We start from the raw sequence: 14135 nt of genomic DNA, 5'->3' as shown, positions 1-14135 counted from the left end.
ACCAAAGCAGCCTATGGGACATGCACAAAGACAAACATACTGGGACTAGGATCAGTTATCTTTTGCCCTTTTTTGAGCCTTTGAGACAACTCTGGGCACACGTTTGATAGTGGCATATCACAGGTTCCATGATATTGATGAATCACAGCACAGTCTGCTGACCGTGCTATAAAAATTGACAGTACTGCTTTTGCTTGACCAGTACTGTGGAAAAATGTACCCTCCACTGTCCGGTCTTCCTCATCCAGCACCATTTTTCAACTACATGACAACAAGATTGCTTTAATTAGGTCTGTTTCTTATTTAACTATTCATTTTAAATTTTAGGTGTTCAAATATATTTGTGTTGTTTTTAAATGAGTCACACACATCTGCTTTATGTGTTACAGCAGTTAGTGTAAATTAAAGAAATCCACTTACACCCCCCCGACTGCTGTCCACTCTAAAAACAAGAGTAGGGCATAGACTGGGGTGCCATCTATTTTTGATACCTTTCTGAAATTTCACCAAGATATAACGGTATTTGTGTGCAGCCTGTTCCACCAGACTGACCTCTGGTGGTGCGTGACGTACACCACATACACCACCTCCTCATTACAGCCTCTCTAGTATGAAGTTAACAGAAAGATAAGCATTTGACGCTATTGAAAATACCTGGGTATACGGTAATACGGCTGTAGCCGACTCAGAATTATGTTAGTCAAATCACATTTGGCTGTTCAATACAAATATTTTTTGGCGGGATGTTCAGGGTGACAGCGACATTCACGGAATATAATAAACATGCCAAGTTAGCCCTCTGAGCCAAGTTAGCACTCTGAGCTAATACAGTAAAGTAACCAGTTACTTTACTGCGTTACTCCCTGAGTAAAGTAACTCAAGCACTTTTAAAGTACTTTTGAGTATTCTACATTTCCTATTGGGCAATGTCTTTTTTTTTTTGTCTCCAAAATTAAAGTTAAGGACCACTTGCCCTTCACTGATATCCAATTCTCTCATCACAGCCGTCACTTTGCCCAGTAGAAACACAGAACGATCTGCTGCCATAGACAACTGTATGACAACAACACCCCAGCATTTTTAATATTTTCTCTAGGGATGTTACCACACAGAGTAAAAGGGGGAAATGATGGTGTGAAACAGCAAACGGCACTTTGTCAACCTGCTGAATTCAAGTTACTGTCATTAGCATCAAGCTAGCAAACAATGGTACATCCTCACGGTCGGACATAAAGTAATAACATTAACAAATAGCGGCGGGGCTTTTACTCACCACAACTGCAGAGGCTCCCAGCTTCATTTGAAACAAACTACATTATAGATGGTCCGTTATTTATTAATCCCTCTGTGTGTTTATATATATTTACTTTTTATCCGCTCCGTTGGCTTTGTAAAGTTAACATATCGCACCGTCATTTCAAACTCAACACTTGTTTCAAATTTTCTAAATAGGCTTTTATTCTGAAACATTTGTCAGAACTTCCTGTGGAAGATACAGTAGCTTGACAGTTTACTTATGGCACTTCAAATGTAGCTCCTGCCATCTGCTGACGCTTTTAGGTGACTACACCAACATGTCGACTGGCACATGAACAGACACAGTGACTCAAATAATAGTCAGTGATAAAAATAGGACGAGAATAACCCGATGACATTACACACGTGGTGAAAGACGACCGGGGATAATTGGTGAGTACCAACGTGTAGCGTGTACCAGGCATAATGCAAGTCCTGAGTCTGAAATATGTCTGTCAGCGAGTCCTCCTCCGCCTATTGAGACTCCACCGTAGACAACGGCAGCATTTCTCCGACCACGTAGCGAGCCACAAGCTCCGTGGCTTCTTTCAGACTGATAGGTTTAACGTTATCTCCATTATTAGAACCAAACGACAGCCGCTGCTGTTTCGGAGCTGAAGGACCAGCGTTCTAAAAGTAACGGAAGTAACTGATGTCTTGTTTGAAAATGTACTTAAGTATTTGATTACTCAAACAGCAAACTAATGCATTAGGTTACTCGTTACTGCAAAAAGTAATCAAAGTACTTTAACGCTACTCTAACTTTGTAACGCGTTATACCCAACTCTGTATGCTAACAACAGATCGGAAATGTGCGACAATATTTTTTGCTGACACCAGATCAAACAAAAGCCAGAGACCATATTTTGCTGTGAGGTGTAAATTCTCTACTTCTAAGCAGAAGGCAGGAGGTAACATTATCTCAAAAGACTGACTGTCGAATGAGGGGTCGCAGACTGATGATTCAACTCTTTGACTTTCAGGGAGCAGACCTAAATAAGAGTAAAGATTGTTAGCTGCTATGTGAAAGCAGCGACTATGAAAATGACATTGACTCATATTGGCCCCACTCCCACAAAAACTGATCACTCATCCAGACTCTTCCCCCTGTTTAGCTCCTTTCTTCCTGCCAAACAAGATTTTGTTTGTCCCACCTGGTGACCAAGATTGTACAGTCTGTATTATGATGATAACCGCTTAGAGTCCAGTGTAATTAAAGGAGATTGGCAATTTGAAAACTGAGGGGGATGAAAAGCACTGCACATCATCCAACAGCACAAAACACACAAGAATTACAGGTGTCCTCAGCTGTAGGTGGACTAGGTATGACTTTTACAAGTAAACTCGTAACAGTTAAAACGACAACTTTAAATGTGCCCCATAGCCATGATAAGCACTGGTGGATGAGACGTAACGGTAAAACTGTGAAACTGTCTTTCCCTTTATCAAAGACTATGAACTTGTGTGACACGGTGTGGCCAGAAATATTTATAGTATGATCTTCCAGGTTTAGCTACTAAGGATCTTAAAACACAGGCCTTTACACACACACGCACACACAGCTGACTCCAGTATAAGGTGTGGTAATCCATTTTGCTCTCCCACCCTCTCTCTCACTTGCTCGGTTTGGTGTGTTCAAGTGTGGGGCAGCATCATTCTGAACATAAATGCACACTATCCTTCACTGGTACAGGATATCAGGCAGATAACATGCTAAATTAAGACATCTGTATATGAAAATTTTCTGAATATAAAAATGTGTTTTTTTAAACAACATGACTTCCTGTTTTTAATATAATCTAGATTTCTTTGACATGAACTTCTAAATTCATTTTAACTGAATGCATCTCAGGTGGCATTCTGTGTTTGTACAGCATTTAGCGAAATGAATTAACTGGTGTAGTGATCAGCAACACTGTGAGGCCCAGACACACCGAACCAAAGAGCTAGTGGTGACAAAGTCAGACTGTTGCTTTGCCTCACGTCACCTGTGTCTTGGCCAAAAAGGTGCACATGAACACACCACAAAGACTACAGCAAACAGCCAATAAGTATGTACGTTCTGCACCTGAGTGAAAGGAAATAACTCTATACCAACAGGCAGCGGTGGTCTGCATATGCCATTCAAAAAGGGAAACTGGAAGACTTACAGGACAGATTGAAGATGCTAGTAAGGCAGTTAGCACCTTGTGTGGAAAGAATAATGATTTTCTTGTGTGCAAGTGAACAGTAAGACAAACAATTAAGAACTGTTTCTACTCAAAAACCCAACGGCTAAAAAAATAACACCCACTTGACTAGCCATTTGTTTACTTTACTTACTTCTATTTCCATTCTCGTGCAGTGAGCTGAACTACTAATCAGAGTGATTTCACTCCCTGACAGGCCCCACCTGCTCCGACAACAATTCAACAAGCTGAATCAGCTGAAAAACAGCCAACAAGTGCCTATTAGTGCCAACAGTGCGGGACACACCGCCAAAACTAGGGTGACAGACACTTACAGACAGCACAACACTGACCAACAGCCGACTGGTGGCTTGGTGTGTCAGGACCCTTACACTTTAAGGTTAATACCTTAGAGGTACTGATACAAATAACATACTGAACTATACAACAAGGGGACATGAAGATGACCACAGGTAATGAGTTAATGTTTACAAAAGAATAGAGAAAAGCAAAAAGTGGAGAACGTTGGAGAGAACTGATGTAAACAAGAGATAGGTACAGCGAAGAGGAGACAATGACAACAAAGACAAAAAAAAGAGAAACAGTTTTTGTGCCATCTGTTTCAGTCATGACCGCGTGCAAGTCTTCCTTTGCCTGTCCCTTCCCCCATTTTTTTTACATTTTACTTTTTTTGTCTTCATTTGTTGGATACTTCTGTAGTAGTACTTACATTATGTGCATTACTGGTTAAGATGTGAAACACAAAGGAAAAAACAAAATGTATCTCAAGCAACAGTGATAATAAATGACTGGGTGATTCAGGCGACATCAATAATATCACTGCTTGAAATGGGAGGAGGTTCACATCGCTCAAAGGCAGAAGTATTAAAGATTCTGTGACATGCAATACAGTGCATCAGTGTAAATGTGTGTGTGCGCATGTGTTTGAGTAAGACAGAGCATGTGCACAATCATGCACGTGGAAATGAGTGGAAATGTGAGCACGTTACACACTGTCTCCCTCTTGCTTTCACTCTGTTTCAGCTGACAGAAAACAGTTTTGAGTTATCAGACCAGTTTAATAAAGCATGGGTGAAGACCATCTGTCTCCCAAAGTCCACACACACTCACAGAGACCGCTAAAATACTGTTGGACATGGACAACACCATAAAAGACAAATAAAAATTAAAGAATATCTTACTCAGATACCTCAAAGCTCAGTTATGCTACACAGTAGCACAGACAGCGTTCAGTCCCATGACATCAAGGTATACAACTGTTGCTGTTAAAATATGATCAGATTTATAATGGTGATTAAAATGCCTCATTTATAATACTGTTTCATATCTCTTCTCTTTCTCTCTGAAAGGGTGTAGGGATGCCTTTGTGACAGTGATCTGCAAAACTGCTAGAAATTTGCTGAAGGGGCCACCAAAGTTGTCAGATTTCAAACTGTACTGATAGTGGCTTCTTATTAATCAATCAATCAATCAAAACAGTTGTTTCTTAATTAGAGGATTATATATCTCATACTTCAGTTATCAAATTGCAGTATTGTTTCCTCCGTGCCTACGGCAGATAATCATCAGGGATAGACTTTAAATTCCAAAGTATTTCTTAGCCTGAGGTGGTGGTATCAGAAAGTAATTGTCTAAATGTCACTACTTTGTGTTTTGGCTGATGGATAAAAGCCTTGTTTTGTGCTAATAATTAGTTCCCCTGCGTTATGTTAATGGAGTGTAATCCGCTCGCAGGTAACTTTTTGAAAACAACCTGTATTTGTAAAACTGATGGTTTTCTGAGTGATCTCTGCAAAGTATAGTGGGTTACAGTAACCACTGTATCCTTACATATTCATGTTATTAAACTATTACTTATATTAGGTAAAGTTGGGATAGTGCAAGGCTTTATCTTGCAGGGTGTTTACTGCATCTAAAGATCTTCTGCATACTGCTGAGCTTCCTGCCTCACATGAGGTGAGGTGGGTTGCCATGCATAAAACAACTGCAGCAGCAAAGAGGTCCACACAGAAACAAAAGGGAAGCAGGATATTACTGAATAGATTTTACAACAGCGTCATGCACCAACAGATCACAGAGAGCAAAAGACAAGTATCCTACTGTAGCTGTGGATAGATTACTAGACAGGCCTCCCGAGTACAGGTCCAGGGGCCCACAGGTCCAGGGGTGAATAATTAGATATAAAGATTTTTTTTTAAAATGCCTTACTCATTTCAATGACAAATTTTATTTTTTCAAAAAAAAAATCTGCTTTAAATAAACTAAACTATGTAAACTATGTGTTTCATACATATTTCGCTGTACCCATAAACAAACGGGGAAACGCATTAACTGTACATAATTATTTATCTTTATTTCGGCCATGATCAATATTCTTTTGTTTACGAACACTGGTAGATAACTATCTTGCCATCAGGTGGTCTTTGGCTGCTCCTGACGCTACCGTCATAAAAACAAGAGAGGAAGAAATCAGTATCTGATTGGTCGAAGGACCGAACTGAACAGGTGATATCAACATCCGTGATCAACAACATAGACGCATTTATTTTTTATCACAAAACTAATAAATAATCATGGTGGACTTACTGAACAGAGTTCCCGAAAAAAACGCTGCACTTAACAGCTTATTTATCTTTATTTCGGCCATGATAATTATTCTTTTCTTACCAGTTGGTCTTTGGCTGCTCGAAGAAATCTGCACTGACTGAAACACTGCATTTAATGGCTGGATTAAAAAAACTTCCTGTAAATGATATAATTGCCCAGATTGCCCACCACAGATCACCCAAAGGGTAAGTTTCTGATTGTAATTTCTCCCCATTATGTTCAGTTGTGTGTGTTTAGAGATCTTAAAACAACATATTAATGCAACTGCTATGTTTCCTGCCTTTTTTGGATAAGCGGGGAACATAGAGCCTTTTTTTAGTAAGAGGGAAACATAGACCCTTTTTTGTGTAAGCGGGGAACATAGAACCTTTTTTGCAGGGTTAAATGGGGAACACAGAACCCAGGGAACATAGGGATGACCCCCCTCACAACCTGCCCATGACTACAGTTTGCAATGACCAATTTATACCAACAATGCAGCGCCACGGACAGCGACAGTTCATGGTTGACAGGACAGGTGAAAGCTCACGGATGTAGATTGCCAGTGTAAATAAATGAGTAAATAAATAAGTAGGCCTAAATTAATTTTTACTCACACTGTCGCCGCTGAACCGTCTCAGGTAGTCCAGTCATTTCCATTCACCGTATTGCCGCACTAAATCCGTCAGTGTGAAGCCTGGCTTGTCTTGTTCATGCACAGGTAAGGGCTGGAGGGGAAATCCGATTTTAACGTTAGTACGCAGCAGTGAAGGCACCACAAACGATGCGCATTTGACTGCAGAATAATCTTGATAATGATGCTGCCGGGAAAACAGCATTTCAACCTGTCTCTACTCAACATTATAGTGTGCCATATTTTCTCAAAAGAGCGCATTTTATAAAAGTTTGAGCGGAAGAAATCACTTCAAATCGTAAAAATTAGAAGAAGGATGCTCACCTGGCTAGCAATAGCTGCTAACACGTTAGCTTTCCAGGTGTGACGAAATGTGCTCCACCGTTGTATAGCGTCTCCCCCAATAATGCGTGGTGCACCCCCTGGTGGTTACAGTCAGGTATCTTTAGGTGAAAAGGGAACACAGACGTTTCTTCGACAACACCACCACTAAATCTTCAAACAAAGTTTTCCACACCTTTTAGTTAAACTCACTCAGCCCCAAAAGTCTCCTTGTGTGCTGTAGGACTTCGTTTCCCTAACCGCTAGTAAAGACTTGTGAAGTTAAAAACAAACAAACTCGATTGCTTTTCAGTAAGCTGACGCGCTGTAGCAGCCCCACTTGCCCTCGTTTAGCTAATTACCGTCAGCCGTTGGTATTACGTAACGGCTGACATCACGCGGAAGCCACTTTGAGAACGGAGGGAAAGTGAGCGGGCCGAAGAGCCAACTATGGTGATGATAACACAGCTGTTACGTCATTCTCGGAACCCATCGGCTGTATTCGGCGTAGAGTCTGTATACAGAGACTACTGTAACGTTAACCGATGATGGATAGAATAAAGGTAGCAGATATTAAGTGTATCAATAACTATAATCGCCGATCGTGTCAAAGAAGGAATGAAACTACCAAAAATAAAGTTTTTCTGGAGGTCTAAAATTGATGAACTGGAGAAGGGCTTTGCTTTTACCTTGTAGCTAAATATTGTGTCTCAAATAAAGCTAAAGAAGGACACTCCAAAGTTCCTATACCCTGCCAGTTGTCTTATTGCTAAATTTACTGACAATGATGCTTCCTGCTCCTTTTGTAAATATAATATCAAAAAGTAGCACTTATACTAAATAACTTATCTTTTTTGCTTTTGGGATGTTGTAAAATATCCAATATATTTTAGACCAGTCTGTAATCTCATTTCTTTGAAAACTCTAATTCACCTTACTGCTTTTAACCTCAGGGGACATTTTTTGTTAGTATGAAACTCAGATAACAGTGCTCTTGAATATCTAATTAATTTTGTTATTCTTAATGCTAATTTTTTTTTTAACAGAAATCTGTTCAGTCACCTCCTGAATTATTATTATCTTTTCTCCTCTTCTCAAGTCATATTAAAAATAAATAATCTTCTGACTTTTTTCATATGCTTGTACCCCTGTTTATCCTCTTTATGTTGATGTTTTTTTTTGTCCTTTTTGTTTTTGTTCATGTTGTGATTTGTATTTACAAACACAACAGCAATCTACATAAATATCAACTGCAATTGGCTATATGGCTTTTCAGTAAAATATCTATATCTAACTATTAATGTGATTTTCATAAGAAACTATAACCCTTTCTACTACTAGATGGGTGAACCTATACACATGTGAGTCTGCTTAATTTATTCAATTTTATTTTCTGATATTATTTTATTTATTTTTTCATTTACTCCTTCAGTGGCAAATAATTTTGTGGAGCCTATTCATTTTTTTTTAACATCACAGCCTCCTACCTTTTCTAAAATACCATACCCCTCCTTTAAAATCATATAGTGGTGCTACTTCCTCCTCAGCGGTCACCTCTCACCTGTGATGCTCCCCTAGGATCCATCCTTAATCCCTGTGGTTTAGAAGGGAACTTCAATCTTTTAGTAGCCTATCTTTCATGTCAGGAATAAAGCTTTGAAACTCTCCATCTCAAGATAAATTAATCAAAACCTGTTTGAAGCCCATCACTCTGCAGAACACTGGTGGTATCCCATCTGTGAATGTCAAGCTTTCAGCCATAAACTGTACTTTAATATTGACATCTTGTGTGTTAATGGGGTTACTACCAGATGAGGGGCATTTAAATATATAGCCTATTTTTAGTCTCCTGCTGATCTAAAGAAAGCCGTATGCTTTTACTTACATGACCGTCTGTATCTGCTAATTCAAGTGCTTTATTGAGGGTATACCACATGTACATGACTGAAATATTCAGATCAGAGAGGCCACATTTTTAATGGCTGCCCCAGTTTAGAATGTAGATAACTACTCTAGTTGTTCGTGTGTCATGATCGAAACTTGATCTTGAGTCATCTCTGGCTCCATGCATCGTATCTCGCAATCTCTTGTTAAGTTCTTGAAATGTTTAATCCCAAATTCTCCTATAAACCAGCTTGTAACATTGTTTTGTAAGGAGCTGTATAAATAAAGTTTCAGCCGTTACAAGACATCATCCTGCCTCATGTTTCCGGACGGTGACACGCTGCGGCCGACTGGTTGTACTGCGTTTCTCTCTTCACTGCTCCAGCTCTCTCCTCCTCTAGTTTCATATGAGTCAGTAATGGAATCTCTTCACTTGTGCGTTACATACATTCAATTTCTCAGTGATATGATTTGCAGGTCCCAAAGTTTTTGACCGTCTGCGTAACCATGGTAACATGCTGGTAAAGTACAGAATCCAGAAAAGACACAAAATTGACGACTTCTTTCAAATTTCTGACCATGGTGTGGATGTAGGGATGTAAATGCCACGTCTATGGAGAATAGGGTATGAACACTTGTTAGATTATGACTTGTAATACTTGTTACTATACTTAACTTGTTGGGTTGGCAGTAGCTCTGTCCATAGGGACTTGGCCTCCCTGTATGGACCAAGCATGGAGCGTGGACTCGTAGCTGGAGAGGTGCCAGCTCGCCTCCTGGGCACTGCTGAGGTGTTGTTCAGCAAGGCACTGAACCCCTAACTGCTCAGGGCGCCTGTCCAAGGCAGCTCCCTCGCTCTGACATCTCTCCATTTAATGCATGTATAGTTCCTGTCTGTGCATGTGTGTGAATTTCAGGCCTGTGTGTATATGACAACAGAGTGGAGAAAATTGAATTTCCCCTCGTCTTCTTCTAAGGGTGACAGAGATTGTGCCAAAAAAGGTTCCCATTCAAAGAGTGTACTACCACGAACCATTAGTACTCAGCAATATACAGTAAGTGAGATGATCCACTCCAATCCCTACAGTTAATAAGCAGTAATTGACATTCACATTATTTGCTATTAGTAACGGAGTGACTTAGTGTAGATTATTCTATACACACAATGGAGAGGCAAACATAAAGTTCTTTAACACACACTTTGCCATGGATTATCCCTTATTAATATCAGGATTAAGGTGCTCCTCACTGAAAAGACCAAACTGTGCAGGAGTTTGACTGTGAATATAATATTAGGCAATTAGTCCATATGGTGGCGATATTAAATGAGCCCCTATTTCAATGTTTGTCTCTCTATCCATACCTATATCTATCCATCCATCCATCCATCCATCCATTGAGACACAGAGTACATCATGGACAGTCTTTCAAAGAGCTAATAAAAATAGACAAACACTAAGAAAAACTCACCTGACAGGTACATCTTTAGGTAAACTGGAGCACCTGGAGGAAACCTAAGAAAACATACACACACAGAGGCTTAGCCATTCAAGTAGGATTTAAAGGAGCAGTGTGTAAGATTTAAGGGGATTTAGTGGCATCTAGCTGTGAGGACTGTGAGGACTCAAAGGGTTTTGACCAAGGACTGAATAACAGAAGCTTCCTCGTCTCTAAAACTACAGAGCCAGTGATTTAAATGTAGAGTCTGGAGGATTTTCCAGTTGCTGTTTGTAAACACACATTCAAATTTGGCCCCTCCTATCAGGCTCAACTCTACTGGGTGTACGGAGCCCGGAGGTACGGAAGAAGGCTTCACAGAAGAGGTTCAGGCAAGGCTCGCGCTGGTGCACGCTCGGACACGGCACCTGCGCTCTCTCATTGGCTAGGAAACCTCCGCCCAGAAGCAGTCCGAGCTCACAAAAACATCAAAATACAGTTAAAGGGCAGGAACTCTGCAAACAGAGTCACCACCACACAAGTTTGTAAAGCGCTTTGGGGTTGCATTTTTGATGTATGAAAGGTGCTATATAAATAAAGTTTGATTGATTGATTGATTGATGAGTAGAAGCCCATAGGTGATGATTAAGCAGGATTTCATTTGTATATGTCTATATTTTGTTTTGTTTGAAAATCCTCCAGATCCTACCTTTAAACTGGTAAGAATACTGAATAAAGCAGTTCAGTTCTTCGGAAACGGGCTGTTTGCCCAGGGTGTCAGTGAAGATTCTCAGTCTTCTAGGTCATGGTAATCTTAAGTGCTTTATCGAAGGCAACTGGAATTGCTTATGTTTCTTGAAGTCGTTTCACCTCTCATTCAAGAAGCTTCTTCAGTTCTAAATGACTGGTGCGGAGTCGACAGGCTTTAAGCTGTGTGGGTGTGAACCCTTACAGAGTCGTTGTGGTCACATGTGAGTCGTTGACCCACCTGGCCATCATGTGTGTCTTTAGGGTCAGATGTGAATGGGTGTGAAGTCGTCTGGGAAGGGATCCCAAGACTGTATTGTAGGTGGGTGATAAGTGGTGTTCCAGTTTGATGTAGATGGCTTCTTTCATGCCTCTTTCAAACCATCTTTCCTGCCTGGCCAAGATGTGCACAAAAGAGTGTCCCTTCTCCTTTAGATATAAGTGGACAGCTGAATCTTGACCTGCCCAGCACGTTCTACTTTGTGCTCAGATCCAGAGGTTCAGCAGGTTTTCACTGGGAGCCAAAATATCCATAAAGGGTCTCCTCTAGGGATAAATGGATCCTGTGATTTAAACTAGTAAAAACACGGAATTAAGCAGTTTCACATTAAAAAAATCTGTGTTTTTACATCGCTGCTCCCATGGAGGGGCTGCTAACTAAGGTGGCCAACGCAAAAATGCAAAATGGCCCTATCTAGAGCCAGTATTTGGTTTGTCCTTTCTGAGCTACTGTAGAAACATGGTGGTGCAATGTGGCAGTCTCCTCCTGCTCCCTGTGTAGAAATAAAGGGCTTATTCTAAGGTCACAAAAACACAATTCTTATTTTCAGATGATTATACAGTAAAGAAAACATACTATTATATTCAATTTCTGCCAACATATCCCCCTAAATGCTACACACTGGACCTTTAAACTATGACTGAAGGGACCATGCCAACTAAACATATTCAGTCAAATACAATCATATAAAAGACGAGGTCATAATTCAGGACAGCAATTCACAAAAACATTAGCACAAAAGAGAAGGTATTGTATCAAAAACTTTATTCTCAAATAATGTTTTCAAAATAGCTGATAGATAAACTGTGAGTCTCTTTAACAGCAGGTTGTGAGGCTGCATTCACATACAGTATCTGTTGTTTAACCATTTACAACACTCCATGTTGTTTCTTTCTCGTGATCTCATGGGAGGACAGAAAAATGTCCTTTTCCTGTCCTTTAATTCAAAACTTAGAGTATACTAGTCAAGATGGGAGCCTCCAGAACGGTTGCTGATTTGCTAATGCGTCTGTTAGAGCCTAAATTTACCATAACTCCATTTTTCACTCTAAACCCATCATGTCTAAGCAAGGAGAACTAGATTCCTCCCTGTTTAGACAGAAATGAGGTCAGATTTTGGGCCGTAAAGGGGTCAAGTCATCCAAAATCTTTTGTGCCTGTGGACATGGAAGTCTTCCCTCTCCCAGATATAGACATTAGGATCAGCCACACAGGGCTGCTGTTACACAAGAACACGGCCTTTTTTAAAGGAGGTGTCATTTTCAATCCATCCGTGAATACTGTTTATGACATTATGACACTAAACATCTGGTGTTTACTTATTTGTTTAATGGAAAGAGTGTTTCTAAAATCAATTCAAAAAAATGTATGTAAACAACATAATTTAATGCAAGAAATCACCGATGCTCAGGCAACTCGTAGGGCACAGCTGCCACATTGAAAGCCACATTATATATCATATTTCTGTAATGAATGGTGACTTAAAAATGTCCAAAAGAAACACATACTCTGCCGGCCCCGTGCTGTAGAGCAGTAGGAGCTGACACATCATTTTATAAGAGCCAAAGTGTTTTAGATTGTGAATATAAAACTTTTTACAGGTGCGACCCAGAGATAAGTGTCTCTCCAGCGTGAGGGAAAATTAACTCTGGGTCCCACAAGGTTTTCTGTTCCTGTGTAAGAGCAGCCGTAATGGACAAAAGAGATCATATGACATTTTGATATTTGATACTCAGTTTGAACCATAGATTTTTTTTTTTTTTTACATGGTGTGTAACAGTAAAAACATTGACTTTAATGAACAAGATTTTGTTGTACCTACATCATTAATCATAAAAAGTACAGCATGTTTAATAATTTGTTTTTTACAAATTCTCCATAAAAAATAGATTTCTGTACAAAATTTTTTTTTTCTTTTGCACCTACTTCAAGTTCAGCAGCACATGATGATGGCGAGAGGTGACAGTGATGGCAATGACGGTGATAATGATGCTTTGAAACAATAATGTTAACGATGGTGGCAGCTTCCTGGTGAGGACTTGCCATTTTTCAACATATCTCTGTGCCAGCTGGGACAGCAAAAACAATATTTTTTCCAGGAGACATTTATAAGCGACAAACTTATTTACTGCATGTCAATATGTGTTGCTGAAACGCATCCTGTCAAAATAACGTGTGAATATAACACTAATATGTGTGGTGTCCCAATCTACAAGCTGCCATGTGCCGAAATGACAATTATTCATCCTTTGCACTGATGATTGAAGCAGGGCTGCAGTCAGCTCACGCTCAATTCAGACACACCGGTTTTAGATTTTCTTCAAATCTCTGACGCTGAATGTATGGCATGAGAAGTATGTACTATCCGAACCACTAAGAGGAAGGTGACACAAAGGCCTGTCAAGGGCAACAGTGAATATTTTAATTCGATTACACTATAAACTGAATCTGAAAGCAGCCAGAAACGCACACAGGAAGGTCCGATTTCCATCTGGCAATGAATGACAGTGCAGATAAAAATCCAGAAAAGCTGCTGAGCCACATATGAACACATGTATGACACTGTTGTTTTCCAGCACTTTACCTACAGTATTCCTCTGTTCAGCACCGTCACTCTGCAGCTCTCCCTGGATGTATGTGCACCGGTGTTTAAAGGGCTCTCAAACCCCATCTTGATGTAATTTAGATACACCTTACAGCTGCATCGAGCCGTATTCTGTGTTTGGTGGAAAAAAACCATCTCTACCACGTGACACTGTGC

The 14135-nt window shown here is 40.1% G+C and overlaps 1 long non-coding RNA gene across 1 annotated transcript; it reads right to left on the bottom strand.

Annotated features, from left to right (window-relative positions):
* Positions 1–6688: 6688 nt before the first annotated feature.
* On the bottom strand, positions 6689–7401 carry LOC125906364 (uncharacterized). The gene is made up of 3 exons (XR_007451779.1): positions 7223–7401; positions 7030–7127; positions 6689–6799 (listed from the first exon to the last, which is right to left on the bottom strand). It is a non-coding gene; the product is annotated as an uncharacterized LOC125906364 (long non-coding RNA).
* Between the last annotated feature and the right edge of the window lie 6734 nt (positions 7402–14135).

Source organism: Epinephelus fuscoguttatus, linkage group LG2 (assembly GCF_011397635.1).
Source record: "Epinephelus fuscoguttatus linkage group LG2, E.fuscoguttatus.final_Chr_v1".
NCBI lineage: Eukaryota > Metazoa > Chordata > Actinopteri > Perciformes > Serranidae > Epinephelus > Epinephelus fuscoguttatus.
Note: the sequence above shows the minus strand (reverse complement) of the source record. Positions and strands in the feature narration are given on the sequence as shown.